This window comes from Hypanus sabinus, chromosome 9 (genome assembly GCF_030144855.1).
Source record: "Hypanus sabinus isolate sHypSab1 chromosome 9, sHypSab1.hap1, whole genome shotgun sequence".
Classification (NCBI taxonomy): Eukaryota; Metazoa; Chordata; class Chondrichthyes; order Myliobatiformes; family Dasyatidae; genus Hypanus; species Hypanus sabinus.
In genome coordinates this window covers 65047781-65063576 of record NC_082714.1, presented here as the reverse complement: position 1 = coordinate 65063576, position 15796 = coordinate 65047781, and the positions used below count along the sequence as shown (strand labels likewise).

At 40.1% G+C, this 15796-nt stretch overlaps 1 protein-coding gene and 1 long non-coding RNA gene across 4 annotated transcripts in view; one reads left to right on the top strand and one right to left on the bottom strand.

Annotated features, from left to right (window-relative positions):
• Positions 1-15796, bottom strand: part of LOC132398846 (protein ELFN1-like) — a 560645-nt gene that overhangs the window by 459537 nt on the left and 85312 nt on the right. The window lies entirely within an intron of this gene.
• The window catches only part of LOC132399450 (uncharacterized), a 225518-nt gene that overhangs the window by 207802 nt on the left and 1920 nt on the right, over positions 1-15796 (top strand). The window contains exon 1 of one of the 3 annotated variants that reach the window (XR_009514001.1): positions 13934-14072. The exons of the other annotated variants lie outside the window; for them this stretch is intronic. This is a non-coding gene — a long non-coding RNA (uncharacterized LOC132399450). Of the gene's footprint in view, positions 1-13933; positions 14073-15796 lie in introns of those variants that run through there. 3 annotated transcript variants of the gene reach the window in all.

The following is a 15796-nucleotide window of genomic DNA, read 5'->3' as shown; positions in this document are numbered from 1 at the left end:
TATTGGATCTCAGTGGTAAGAATGATCTGATATGGGGTGAATGTGTGATCTCAGTGGTAAGAATGATCTGATAAAATGGGGAATGTTTGATCTCACTGGTAATAATCATCAGATATAGTGGGGAATTTTTGATCTCGGTGGTAGCAATGATGTGATATTGGAGGGAATGTTTGATCTCAGTGGTAAGAATGATCTGATACAGGGGGAATGTTTGATCTCAGTGGTAAGAATGATCTGATATTGGGGGGAATGTTTGATCTCAGTGGTAAGAACGATCTGATATTGGGGGGAATGTTTGATCTCAGTGGTAAGAACGATCTGATATTCGAGGGGAATGTTTGATCTCAGCGGTAAGAATGATCTGATATTGGGGGGAATGTTTGATCTCAGTGGTAAGAATGATCTGATATTGGGGGGGAATGTTTGATCTCAGTGGAAAGAATGATCTGATATTGGGGGGAATGTTTGATCTCAGTGGTAAGAATGATCTGATATTGGGGGGGAATGTTTGATCTCAGTGGTAAGAATGATCTGATACAGGCGGGAATGTTTGATCTCAGTGGTAAGAATGATCTGATATTGGAGGGAATGTTTGATCTCAGTGGTAAGAACGATCTGATATTGGAGGGAATGTTTGATCTCAGTGGTAAGAATGACCTGATACAGGGGGAAAGTTTGATCACAGTGGTAGGAATGATCTGATATTGGGGGGGAATGTTTGATCTCAGTGGAAAGAATGATCTGATATTGGGGGGAATGTTTGATCTCAGTGGTAAGAATGATCTGATATGAGGGGAATGTTTGATCTCAGTGGTAAGAATGATCTGATATTGGGGGGGAATGTTTGATCTCAGTGGTAAGAATGATCTGATACAGGCGGGAATGTTTGATCTCAGTGGTAAGAATGATCTGATATTGGAGGGAATGTTTGATCTCAGTGGTAAGAACGATCTGATATTGGAGGGAATGTTTGATCTCAGTGGTAAGAATGACCTGATACAGGGGGAAAGTTTGATCACAGTGGTAGGAATGATCGAATACTGTGGGAATGTTTGATCTCAGTGGGATAAGTTATCTGATACAGGGGGAATGTTTGATCTTGGTGGTAAGAATGATCTGATATTGGAGGGAATGTTTGATCACAATGGTAACAATGATCTGATATGGGGGGAATATTAGATCTCAGTGGTAAGAATGATCTGATACGGGGAATGTTTGATCTCAGTGGTAAGAATGATCTGATATGGGGGGAATATTTGATCTCAGGGGGAAGAATGATCTGATACATGGGGAATGTTTGATCTCAGTGGTAAGAATGATTTGATAACAGGGGAATGTTTGATCTCACTGATAAAAATGATCTGATATGTGGGGGAATGATTGATCACAGTGGTAAGAGTGATCTGATATGGGGGAATTTTTGATCTCAGTGGTACGAATGATCTGATATGGGGGGAATATTTGATCTCGGTGGTATGAATGATCTAATATGGGAGGGAAAGATTCATCTCATTGGTAAGAATGAACTGATATGGGGGTGAATGTATCTGATTGATAAGAATGATCGGATATGGGGTGAATGTTGGAACTCATTGGAAAGACTGAACTTACAGAGGGGGGAATGTTTGATCTCAGTGGGAAGGATGATCTGATACAGTGGGAAAGTGTGATCTCAGTAGTAAGAATGATCTGATATTGGAGGGAATTTTTGATCTCAGTGGTAGGAATGATCTGATACAGGGGGAATGTTGGAACTCATTGGAAAGAATGAACTTACAGAGGGGGGAATGTTTGATCTCAGTGGAAAGAATGAATTGATACTTGGGGGAATGTTTGGTCTCAGTGTTAATAATGATCAGATATGGTGGGGAATGATTGATCTCAGCGGTAAGAATGATCTGATATTGGAGGGAATGTTTGATCTCAGTGGTGGGAATGATCTGATAAAGGGGGGAATGTTTGATCTCAGTGGTGGGAATGATCTGATATGGGGGAATGTTTGTTCTCAGTAGTAAGAATGATGAGATACAGGGGGAATGTTTGATCTCACTGGTAATAATGATCAGATATGGTGGGGAATGTTTGAGCTCAGTGATAAGAGTTATCTGATACAGGGGGAATGTCTGATCTCAGTGGAAAGAATGTTCTGATAAACGGGGGGAATGTTTGATCTCAGTGGTAAGAAAGACATGATACAGGGGGAACGTTTGATCACAGTGGTAGGAATGATCAAATACAGGGGGAATGTCTGATCTCAGTGGAAAGAATGATCTGACACAGGGGGAATGTGTGATCTCAGTGGTAGGAATGATCTGATACGGGGGGAATGTCTGATCTCAGTGGTAAGAATTATCTGATATGGTCGGGAATGTTTGATCTCAGTGGTAAGAATGATCTGATATGGGGGTGGATATTGGATCTCAGTGGTAAGAATGATCTGATATGGGGTGAATGTGTGATCTCAGTGGTAAGAATGATCTGATAAAATGGGGAATGTTTGATCTCACTGGTAATAATCATCAGATATAGTGGGGAATTTTTGATCTCGGTGGTAGCAATGATGTGATATTGGAGGGAATGTTTGATCTCAGTGGTAAGAATGATCTGATACAGGGGGAATGTTTGATCTCAGTGGTAAGAATGATCTGATATTGGGGGGAATGTTTGATCTCAGTGGTAAGAACGATCTGATATTGGGGGGAATGTTTGATCTCAGTGGTAAGAACGATCTGATATTCGAGGGGAATGTTTGATCTCAGCGGTAAGAATGATCTGATATTGGGGGGAATGTTTGATCTCAGTGGTAAGAATGATCTGATATTGGGGGGGAATGTTTGATCTCAGTGGAAAGAATGATCTGATATTGGGGGGAATGTTTGATCTCAGTGGTAAGAATGATCTGATATGAGGGGAATGTTTGATCTCAGTGGTAAGAATGATCTGATATTGGGGGGGAATGTTTGATCTCAGTGGTAAGAATGATCTGATACAGGCGGGAATGTTTGATCTCAGTGGTAAGAATGATCTGATATTGGAGGGAATGTTTGATCTCAGTGGTAAGAACGATCTGATATTGGAGGGAATGTTTGATCTCAGTGGTAAGAATGACCTGATACAGGGGGAAAGTTTGATCACAGTGGTAGGAATGATCGAATACTGTGGGAATGTTTGATCTCAGTGGGATAAGTTATCTGATACAGGGGGAATGTTTGATCTTGGTGGTAAGAATGATCTGATATTGGAGGGAATGTTTGATCACAATGGTAACAATGATCTGATATGGGGGGAATATTAGATCTCAGTGGTAAGAATGATCTGATACGGGGAATGTTTGATCTCAGTGGTAAGAATGATCTGATATGGGGGGAATATTTGATCTCAGGGGGAAGAATGATCTGATACATGGGGAATGTTTGATCTCAGTGGTAAGAATGATTTGATAACAGGGGAATGTTTGATCTCACTGATAAAAATGATCTGATATGTGGGGGAATGATTGATCACAGTGGTAAGAGTGATCTGATATGGGGGAATTTTTGATCTCAGTGGTACGAATGATCTGATATGGGGGGAATATTTGATCTCGGTGGTATGAATGATCTAATATGGGAGGGAAAGATTCATCTCATTGGTAAGAATGAACTGATATGGGGGGGAATGTATCTGATTGATAAGAATGATCGGATATGGGGTGAATGTTGGAACTCATTGGAAAGACTGAACTTACAGAGGGGGGAATGTTTGATCTCAGTGGGAAGGATGATCTGATACAGGGGGAAAGTGTGATCTCAGTAGTAAGAATGATCTGATATTGGAGGGAATTTTTGATCTCAGTGGTAGGAATGATCTGATATGGGGGGAATATTTGATCTCGGTGGTAAGAATGATCTGATATGGGGTGAATGTTGGAACTCATTGGAAAGAATGAACTTACAGAGGGGGGAATGTTTGATCTCAGTGGAAAGAATGAATTGATACTTGGGGGAATGTTTGGTCTCAGTGTTAATAATGATCAGATATGGTGGGGAATGATTGATCTCAGCGGTAAGAATGATCTGATATTGGAGGGAATGTTTGATCTCTGTGGTGGGAATGATCTGATAAAGGGGGGAATGTTTGATCTCAGTGGTGGGAATGATCTGATATGGGGGAATGTTTGTTCTCAGTAGTAAGAATGATGAGATACAGGGGGAATGTTTGATCTCACTGGTAATAATGATCAGATATGGTGGGGAATGTTTGAGCTCAGTGATAAGAGTTATCTGATACAGGGGGAATGTCTGATCTCAGTGGAAAGAATGTTCTGATAAACGGGGGGAATGTTTGATCTCAGTGGTAAGAAAGACATGATACAGGGGGAACGTTTGATCACAGTGGTAGGAATGATCAAATACAGGGGGAATGTCTGATCTCAGTGGAAAGAATGATCTGATACAGGTGGTATGTTTGATCTCAGTGGTAAGAATGATCTGATACAGGGGAGAATGTTTGATCTCAGTGGTAAGAAAGATCTGATATAGGGGAGAATGTTTGATCTCAGTGGTAAGAATGATCTGATACAGGGGGACTGTTTGATCTCACTGTTAAGAATGACCTTGTACAGGGGGAATGTTTGATCTCAGTGGTAAGAATGATCTGATAAAGGGGGAATGTTTGATCTCACTGGTAAGAATGATCTGATATTGGGGGGATGTTTGATCTCAGTGGTAAGAATGATCTGATAAAGGGGGAATGTTTGATCTCAGTGGTAAGAATGATCTGATATTGGGGGGATGTTTGATCTCAGTGGTAAGAATGATCTGATACAGGGGGAATGTTTGATCTCAGTGGTAAGCATTATCTAATACAGGGGGAATGTGTGATCTCAGTGGTAAGAATGATCTGATATTGGGGATGTTTGATCTCAGTGGTAAGAATGATCTGACATTGGAGGGAATGTTTGATCTCAGTGGAAAGAATGATCTGATATGGGGGGAAAGTTTAATCTCAGTGGTAAGATTGATCTTTTATGGGGGAATGGTTTATCTCATTGGAAAGAATGATCTGATACAGGGGGAATGTCTGATCTCAGTGGAAAGAATGTTCTGATAAACGGGGGGAATGTTTGATCTCAGTGGTAAGAAAGACATGATACAGGGGGAACGTTTGATCACAGTGGTAGGAATGATCAAATACAGGGGGAATGTCTGATCTCAGTGGAAAGAATGATCTGACACAGGGGGAATGTGTGATCTCAGTGGTAGGAATGATCTGATACGGGGGGAATGTCTGATCTCAGTGGTAAGAATTATCTGATATGGTCGGGAATGTTTGATCTCAGTGGTAAGAATGATCTGATATGGGGGTGGATATTGGATCTCAGTGGTAAGAATGATCTGATATGGGGTGAATGTGTGATCTCAGTGGTAAGAATGATCTGATAAAATGGGGAATGTTTGATCTCACTGGTAATAATCATCAGATATAGTGGGGAATTTTTGATCTCGGTGGTAGCAATGATGTGATATTGGAGGGAATGTTTGATCTCAGTGGTAAGAATGATCTGATACAGGGGGAATGTTTGATCTCAGTGGTAAGAATGATCTGATATTGGGGGGAATGTTTGATCTCAGTGGTAAGAACGATCTGATATTGGGGGGAATGTTTGATCTCAGTGGTAAGAACGATCTGATATTCGAGGGGAATGTTTGATCTCAGCGGTAAGAATGATCTGATATTGGGGGGAATGTTTGATCTCAGTGGTAAGAATGATCTGATATTGGGGGGGAATGTTTGATCTCAGTGGAAAGAATGATCTGATATTGGGGGGAATGTTTGATCTCAGTGGTAAGAATGATCTGATATGAGGGGAATGTTTGATCTCAGTGGTAAGAATGATCTGATATTGGGGGGGAATGTTTGATCTCAGTGGTAAGAATGATCTGATACAGGCGGGAATGTTTGATCTCAGTGGTAAGAATGATCTGATATTGGAGGGAATGTTTGATCTCAGTGGTAAGAACGATCTGATATTGGAGGGAATGTTTGATCTCAGTGGTAAGAATGACCTGATACAGGGGGAAAGTTTGATCACAGTGGTAGGAATGATCGAATACTGTGGGAATGTTTGATCTCAGTGGGATAAGTTATCTGATACAGGGGGAATGTTTGATCTTGGTGGTAAGAATGATCTGATATTGGAGGGAATGTTTGATCACAATGGTAACAATGATCTGATATGGGGGGAATATTAGATCTCAGTGGTAAGAATGATCTGATACGGGGAATGTTTGATCTCAGTGGTAAGAATGATCTGATATGGGGGGAATATTTGATCTCAGGGGGAAGAATGATCTGATACATGGGGAATGTTTGATCTCAGTGGTAAGAATGATTTGATAACAGGGGAATGTTTGATCTCACTGATAAAAATGATCTGATATGTGGGGGAATGATTGATCACAGTGGTAAGAGTGATCTGATATGGGGGAATTTTTGATCTCAGTGGTACGAATGATCTGATATGGGGGGAATATTTGATCTCGGTGGTATGAATGATCTAATATGGGAGGGAAAGATTCATCTCATTGGTAAGAATGAACTGATATGGGGGGGAATGTATCTGATTGATAAGAATGATCGGATATGGGGTGAATGTTGGAACTCATTGGAAAGACTGAACTTACAGAGGGGGGAATGTTTGATCTCAGTGGGAAGGATGATCTGATACAGGGGGAAAGTGTGATCTCAGTAGTAAGAATGATCTGATATTGGAGGGAATTTTTGATCTCAGTGGTAGGAATGATCTGATATGGGGGGAATATTTGATCTCGGTGGTAAGAATGATCTGATATGGGGTGAATGTTGGAACTCATTGGAAAGAATGAACTTACAGAGGGGGGAATGTTTGATCTCAGTGGAAAGAATGAATTGATACTTGGGGGAATGTTTGGTCTCAGTGTTAATAATGATCAGATATGGTGGGGAATGATTGATCTCAGCGGTAAGAATGATCTGATATTGGAGGGAATGTTTGATCTCTGTGGTGGGAATGATCTGATAAAGGGGGGAATGTTTGATCTCAGTGGTGGGAATGATCTGATATGGGGGAATGTTTGTTCTCAGTAGTAAGAATGATGAGATACAGGGGGAATGTTTGATCTCACTGGTAATAATGATCAGATATGGTGGGGAATGTTTGAGCTCAGTGATAAGAGTTATCTGATACAGGGGGAATGTCTGATCTCAGTGGAAAGAATGTTCTGATAAACGGGGGGAATGTTTGATCTCAGTGGTAAGAAAGACATGATACAGGGGGAACGTTTGATCACAGTGGTAGGAATGATCAAATACAGGGGGAATGTCTGATCTCAGTGGAAAGAATGATCTGATACAGGTGGTATGTTTGATCTCAGTGGTAAGAATGATCTGATACAGGGGAGAATGTTTGATCTCAGTGGTAAGAAAGATCTGATATAGGGGAGAATGTTTGATCTCAGTGGTAAGAATGATCTGATACAGGGGGACTGTTTGATCTCACTGTTAAGAATGACCTTGTACAGGGGGAATGTTTGATCTCAGTGGTAAGAATGATCTGATAAAGGGGGAATGTTTGATCTCACTGGTAAGAATGATCTGATATTGGGGGGATGTTTGATCTCAGTGGTAAGAATGATCTGATAAAGGGGGAATGTTTGATCTCAGTGGTAAGAATGATCTGATATTGGGGGGATGTTTGATCTCAGTGGTAAGAATGATCTGATACAGGGGGAATGTTTGATCTCAGTGGTAAGCATTATCTAATACAGGGGGAATGTGTGATCTCAGTGGTAAGAATGATCTGATATTGGGGATGTTTGATCTCAGTGGTAAGAATGATCTGACATTGGAGGGAATGTTTGATCTCAGTGGAAAGAATGATCTGATATGGGGGGAAAGTTTAATCTCAGTGGTAAGATTGATCTTTTATGGGGGAATGGTTTATCTCATTGGAAAGAATGATCTGATACAGGGGGAATGTTTGATCTCAGTGGTAAGAATGATCGGATATTGGGGGGAATGTTTGATCTCAGTGGTAAGAATTATCTGATCTTGGGGGGAATGTTTGATCTCAGTGGTAAGAATGATCAGATACAGGGGGAATGTTTAATCTCAGTGGTAAGAATGATCTTTTATGGGGGAATGGTTGATCTCATTGGAAAGAATGATCTGATACAGGGGGAATGTGTGATCTCAGTGGTAAGAATGATCTGATATGGGGGGAATGTTTGATCTCAGTGGTAAAAATGATCCGATACTGGGGGAATGTTTGATTTCAGTGGTAAGAATGATATGATACAGGGGGAATGTTTGATCTCAGTGGTAAGAATTATCTTATACAGGGGGAATGTGTGATCTCAGTGGTAAGAATGATCTGATATGGGGGAATCTTTGATCTCAGTGGTTAGAATGATCATATACAGTGGGGATTGTTTGATCTCAGTGGTAAGAATTATCTAATACAGGGGGAATGTGTGATCTCAGTGGTGAGAATGATCTGATATGGGGGAATGTTGGATCTCAGTGGTAAGAATGATCTGATATGGGATTCAAAGTTTGATCTCATTGGTAAGAATGGTCTGATATAGGGGGAAATGAATGATCTCAGTGGTAAGATTGATCTGATATGGGGGGAATGTTTGATCTCAGTGGTAAGAATGATCTGACACAGGGGGAATGTTTAATCTCTGTGGTAAGAATGATCTGATACAGGGGGAATGTTTGATCTCAGTGGTAAGAATTATCTAATACAGGGGGAATGTGTGATCTCAGTGGTAAGAATGATCGGTTATGGGGGGGGAATGTTTGATCTCAGTGTTAAGAATGATCTGATATGGGGGGAATGTCTGATCTCAGTGGTAAGAATTATCTAATACAGGGGGAATGTGTGATCTCAGTGGTAAGAATGATCGGTTATGGGGGGGGAATGTTTGATCTCAGTGTTAAGAATGATCTGATATGGGGGGAATGTCTGATCTCAGTGGTAAGAATTATCTAATACAGGGGGAATGTGTGATCTCAGTGGTAAGAATGATCGGTTATGGGGGGGGAATGTTTGATCTCAGTGTTAAGAATGATCTGATATGGGGGGAATGTCTGATCTCAGTGGTAAGAATGATCTGATACAGGGGGGAATGTTTGATCTCAGTGGTAAGAATGATCTGATACAGGGGGGAATGTTTGATCTCAGTGGTAAGAATTATCTAATACAGGGGGAATGTGTGATCTTAGTGGTAAGAATGATCTGACATGGGATTCAAAGTTTGATCTCAGTGGTAAGAATGATCTGATATGGGGGAAATGTTTGATCTCAGTGGTAAGAATTATCTAATACAGGGGGAATGTGTGATCTCAGTGGTAAGAATGATCTGACATTGGAGGGAATGTTTGATCTCAGTGGTAAGAATGATCTGATATGGGGGGAAAGTTTAATCTCAGTGGTAAGATTGATCTTTTATGGGGGAATGGTTTATCTCATTGGAAAGAATGATCTGATACAGGGGGAATGTTTGATCTCAGTGGTAAGAATGATCGGATATTGGGGGGAATGTTTGATCTCAGTGGTACGAATGATCTGATATTGGGGGGAATGTTTGATCTCAGTGGTTAGAACGATCTGATATGGGGGGAATGTTTAATCTCAGTGGTAAGAATGATCTGATATTGGAGGGAATGTTTGATCTCAGTGGTAAGAATGATCTGATAAAGGGGGGAATGTTTGATCTCAGTGGTAAGAATGAGCTGATATGGGGGGAATGTTTGATCTCAGTGGTAAGAATGATCTGATATTGGAGGGAATGTTTGATCTCAGTGGTAAGAATGATCTGATAAAGGGGGGAATGTTTGATCTCAGTGGCAAGAATGATCTGATACAGAGGGTCTGTTTGATCTCAGTGGTAAGAATGATCTTGTACAGTGGGAATGTTTGATCTCAGTTTTAAGAATTATCTGATACAGGGGGAATGTGTTATCTCAGTGGTAAGAATGATCTGATATGGTGGGAATGTTTGAACTGAGTGGTAATAATAATATCAAACGGGGGGGGGAATGTTTGATCTCAGTGGTAAAATGATCTGATATTGTGGAATGTTTGATATCAGTGGTAAGAATCATCTGATATGGGGGAATGTTTGATCTCAGTGGTAAGAATGATATGATAAAGGGGGGAATTCTTGATCTCAGTGGTAGGAATGATCTGATACAGTGGGGAATGTTTGATCTCAGTGGTAAGAATGATCTGATAAAGGGGGAAATGATTGATCTCAGTTGTAAGAATGATCGGATATGGGGTGAATGTTTGATCTCAGTGGTAAGAATGATCTGTTATGGGGGAATGTTTCATCTCATTGGAAAGAACGGTCTGATATAGTGGGACTGTTTGATCTCACTGTTAAGAATGATCTGATATTGGAGGGAATGTTTGATCTCATTGGTAAGAATGATCTGATAAAGGGGGGAATGTTTGATCTCAGTGGTAAGAATGATCAGATACAGGGGGAATGTTTAATCTCAGTGGTAAGAATGATCTTTTATGGGGGAATGGTTGATCTCATTGGAAAGAATGATCTGATATGGGGGGAATGTTTGATCTCAGTGGTAAAAGTGATCCGATACTGGGGGAATGTTTGATTTCAGTGGTAAGAATGATATGATATGGGGGGAATGTTTGATCTCACTGGTAAAAATGATCAGTTATGTGGGGGAGTGTTTCATCTCGGTGGTAAGAATGATCTGATATTGGAGGGAATGTTTGATCTCACTGGTAAGAATGATCTAATATGGGATTCAAAGATTGATCTCATTCGTAAGAATTATCTGATATGGGGGAATGTTTGAACTGAGTGGTAATAATTATATGATATGGGGGGGAATGTGTGATCTCAGTGGTAAGAATGATCTGATACAGGGGGGAATGTTTGATCTCAGTGGTAAAAATGATCCGATACTGGGGGAATGTTTGATTTCAGTGGTAAGAATGATATGATATGGGGGGAATGTTTGATCTCACTGGTAAAAATGATCTAATATGGGATTCAAAGATTGATCTCATTCGTAAGAATTATCTGATATGGGGGAATGTTTGAACTGAGTGGTAATAATTATATGATATGGGGGGGAATGTGTGATCTCAGTGGTAAGAATGATCTGATACAGGGGGAATGTTTGAACTCAGTGGTAAGAATGATCTGATACAGGGGGAATGTTTGATCTCAGTGGTAAGAATGATCTGATACAGGGGGAATGTTTGATCTCCATGATAAGAGTATTCTGATACAGGGGGAATGTTTAATCTCAGTGGTAAGAATGATCTTTTATGGGGGAATGGTTGATCTCATTGGAAAGAATTATCTGTTACAGGGGGAATGTGTGATCTCAGTGGGAAGAATGATCTGATACAGGGGGAATGTGTGATCTCAGTGGTAAGAATGATCTGCTATGGGGGAATGTTTGATCTCAGTGGTAAAAATGTTACGATACTGGGGGAATGTTTGATTTCAGTGGTAAGAATGATATGATATGGGGGGAATGTTTGATCTCACTGGTAAAAATGATCAGTTATGTGGGGGAGTGTTTCATCTCGGTGGTAAGAATGATCTGATATTGGAGGGAATGTTTGATCTCACTGGTAAGAATGATCTAATATGGGATTCAAAGATTGATCTCATTCGTAAGAATTATCTGATATGGGGGAATGTTTGAACTGAGTGGTAATAATTATATGATATGGGGGGGAATGTGTGATCTCAGTGGTAAGAATGATCTGATAAAGGGGGGAATGGTTGATCTCATTGGAAAGAATGATCTGATACAGGGGGAATGTGTGATCTCAGTGGTAAGAATGATCTGATATGGGGGAATGTTTGATCTTAGTGGTAAGAATGATCTAATATGGGATTCAAAGATTGATCTCATTGGTAAGAATTATCTGATATGGGGGAATGTTTGAACTGAGTGGTAATAATTATATGATATGGTGGGGAATGTGTGATCTCAGTGGTAACAATGATCTGATAAAGGGGGGAGTTTTTGATCTCAGTGGTAAAGATGATCGGATATGGGGGGAATGTTTGATCTCAGTGTTAAGAACGAACTGATACAGGGGGAATGTTTGATCTCAGTGGTAAGAATGTTCTGATACAGGGGGAATGTTTGATCTCAGTGGTAAGAATGATCTTTTATGGGGGAATGGTTGATCTCATTGGAAAGAATGATCTGATATGGGGGGAATGTTTGATCTCAGTGGTAAAAGTGATCCGATACTGGGGGAATGTTTGATTTCAGTGGTAAGAATGATATGATATGGGGGGAATGTTTGATCTCACTGGTAAAAATGATCAGTTATGTGGGGGAGTGTTTCATCTCGGTGGTAAGAATGATCTGATATTGGAGGGAATGTTTGATCTCACTGGTAAGAATGATCTAATATGGGATTCAAAGATTGATCTCATTCGTAAGAATTATCTGATATGGGGGAATGTTTGAACTGAGTGGTAATAATTATATGATATGGGGGGGAATGTGTGATCTCAGTGGTAAGAATGATCTGATACAGGGGGGAATGTTTGATCTCAGTGGTAAAAATGATCCGATACTGGGGGAATGTTTGATTTCAGTGGTAAGAATGATATGATATGGGGGGAATGTTTGATCTCACTGGTAAAAATGATCTAATATGGGATTCAAAGATTGATCTCATTCGTAAGAATTATCTGATATGGGGGAATGTTTGAACTGAGTGGTAATAATTATATGATATGGGGGGAATGTGTGATCTCAGTGGTAAGAATGATCTGATACAGGGGGAATGTTTGAACTCAGTGGTAAGAATGATCTGATACAGGGGGAATGTTTGATCTCAGTGTTAAGAACGAACTGATACAGGGGGAATGTTTGATCTCAGTGGTAAGAATGTTCTGATACAGGGGGAATGTTTGATCTCAGTGGTAAGAATGATCTTTTATGGGGGAATGGTTGATCTCATTGGAAAGAATGATCTGATATGGGGGGAATGTTTGATCTCAGTGGTAAAAGTGATCCGATACTGGGGGAATGTTTGATTTCAGTGGTAAGAATGATATGATATGGGGGGAATGTTTGATCTCACTGGTAAAAATGATCAGTTATGTGGGGGAGTGTTTCATCTCGGTGGTAAGAATGATCTGATATTGGAGGGAATGTTTGATCTCACTGGTAAGAATGATCTAATATGGGATTCAAAGATTGATCTCATTCGTAAGAATTATCTGATATGGGGGAATGTTTGAACTGAGTGGTAATAATTATATGATATGGGGGGGAATGTGTGATCTCAGTGGTAAGAATGATCTGATACAGGGGGGAATGTTTGATCTCAGTGGTAAAAATGATCCGATACTGGGGGAATGTTTGATTTCAGTGGTAAGAATGATATGATATGGGGGGAATGTTTGATCTCACTGGTAAAAATGATCTAATATGGGATTCAAAGATTGATCTCATTCGTAAGAATTATCTGATATGGGGGAATGTTTGAACTGAGTGGTAATAATTATATGATATGGGGGGAATGTGTGATCTCAGTGGTAAGAATGATCTGATACAGGGGGAATGTTTGAACTCAGTGGTAAGAATGATCTGATACAGGGGGAATGTTTGATCTCAGTGGTAAGAATGATCTGATACAGGGGGAATGTTTGATCTCCATGATAAGAGTATTCTGATACAGGGGGAATGTTTAATCTCAGTGGTAAGAATGATCTTTTATGGGGGAATGGTTGATCTCATTGGAAAGAATTATCTGTTACAGGGGGAATGTGTGATCTCAGTGGGAAGAATGATCTGATACAGGGGGAATGTGTGATCTCAGTGGTAAGAATGATCTGCTATGGGGGAATGTTTGATCTCAGTGGTAAAAATGTTACGATACTGGGGGAATGTTTGATTTCAGTGGTAAGAATGATATGATATGGGGGGAATGTTTGATCTCACTGGTAAAAATGATCAGTTATGTGGGGGAGTGTTTCATCTCGGTGGTAAGAATGATCTGATATTGGAGGGAATGTTTGATCTCACTGGTAAGAATGATCTAATATGGGATTCAAAGATTGATCTCATTCGTAAGAATTATCTGATATGGGGGAATGTTTGAACTGAGTGGTAATAATTATATGATATGGGGGGGAATGTGTGATCTCAGTGGTAAGAATGATCTGATAAAGGGGGGAATGGTTGATCTCATTGGAAAGAATGATCTGATACAGGGGGAATGTGTGATCTCAGTGGTAAGAATGATCTGATATGGGGGAATGTTTGATCTTAGTGGTAAGAATGATCTAATATGGGATTCAAAGATTGATCTCATTGGTAAGAATTATCTGATATGGGGGAATGTTTGAACTGAGTGGTAATAATTATATGATATGGGGGGGAATGTGTGATCTCAGTGGTAACAATGATCTGATAAAGGGGGGAGTTTTTGATCTCAGTGGTAAAGATGATCGGATATGGGGGGAATGTTTGATCTCAGTGTTAAGAACGAACTGATACAGGGGGAATGTTTGATCTCAGTGGTAAGAATGTTCTGATACAGGGGGAATGTTTGATCTCAGTGTTAAGAACGATCTGATACAGGGGGAATGTTTGATCTCAGTGGTAAGAATGTTCTGATACGGGGGAATGTTTGATCTCAGTGGTAAGAATGTTCTGATACAGGGGGAATGATTGATCTCAGTGGTAAGAATGATCTGATATGGGGAGAATGTTTGATCTCATTGGAATGAACAATCTGATACAGGGGGAATGTTTGATCTCACTGGTAAGAATTATCTTATACAGGGGGAATGTGTGATCTCAGTGGTAAGAATGATCTGATAAAGGGGGGAATGTTTAATCTCGGTGGTAAGCATGATCTGATATGGGGGGAATGTTTGATCACAGAGGTAGGAATGATCTGATACAAGAGGGAATGTTTGAACTCAGTGGTAGGAATGAACTGACATGGGGGAATGTTTCATCTCATTTGAAAGAATGGTCTGATATTGGAGGGAATGTTGGATCTCAGTGGTAAGAATGATCTGATATGGGATTCAACTTTTGATCTCATTGGTAAGAATTATCTGATACAGGGGGAATGTTTGATCTCATTGGAAAGAATGGTCTGATATAGTGGTACTGTTTGATCTCACTGGTAAGAATGATCTGATATTGGGGGGAATGTTTGATCTCTGTGGTAAGAATGATCTTTTATCGGGGAATGTTTGATCTCATTGGAAAGAATGATCTGATACAGAGGGGAATGTGTGATCTCAGTGGTAAGAATGATCAGATATGGGGGAGAATGTTTGATCACAGTGGTAAGAAAGATCTGATATGGGGGAATGTTTGATCTCAGTGGTAATAATGATCTGATATGTGGGAATGTTTGATCTCAGTGGTAAGAATGATCTGATATGAGGGGTAATATTTGATTTCGGTGGTGAGAATTATCTGATATGGGGGAATGTTTGATCTCAGTGGTAAGAAAGATCTGATACAGTGGGGAATGTTTGATCTCAGTGGTAAGAATGATCTTTTATCGGGGAATGTTTGATCTCATTGGAAAGAATAATCTGATACAGAGGGGAATGTTTGATCTCGGTGGTAAGAAAGATCTGATATGGGGGAGAATGTTTGATCTCAGTGGTAAGAATGATCTTTTATCGGGGAATGTTTGATCTCATTGGAAAGAATAATCTGATACAGGGGGAATGTTTGATCTCAGTGGTAAGAATGATCTGATATGGGGGAGAATGTTTGATCT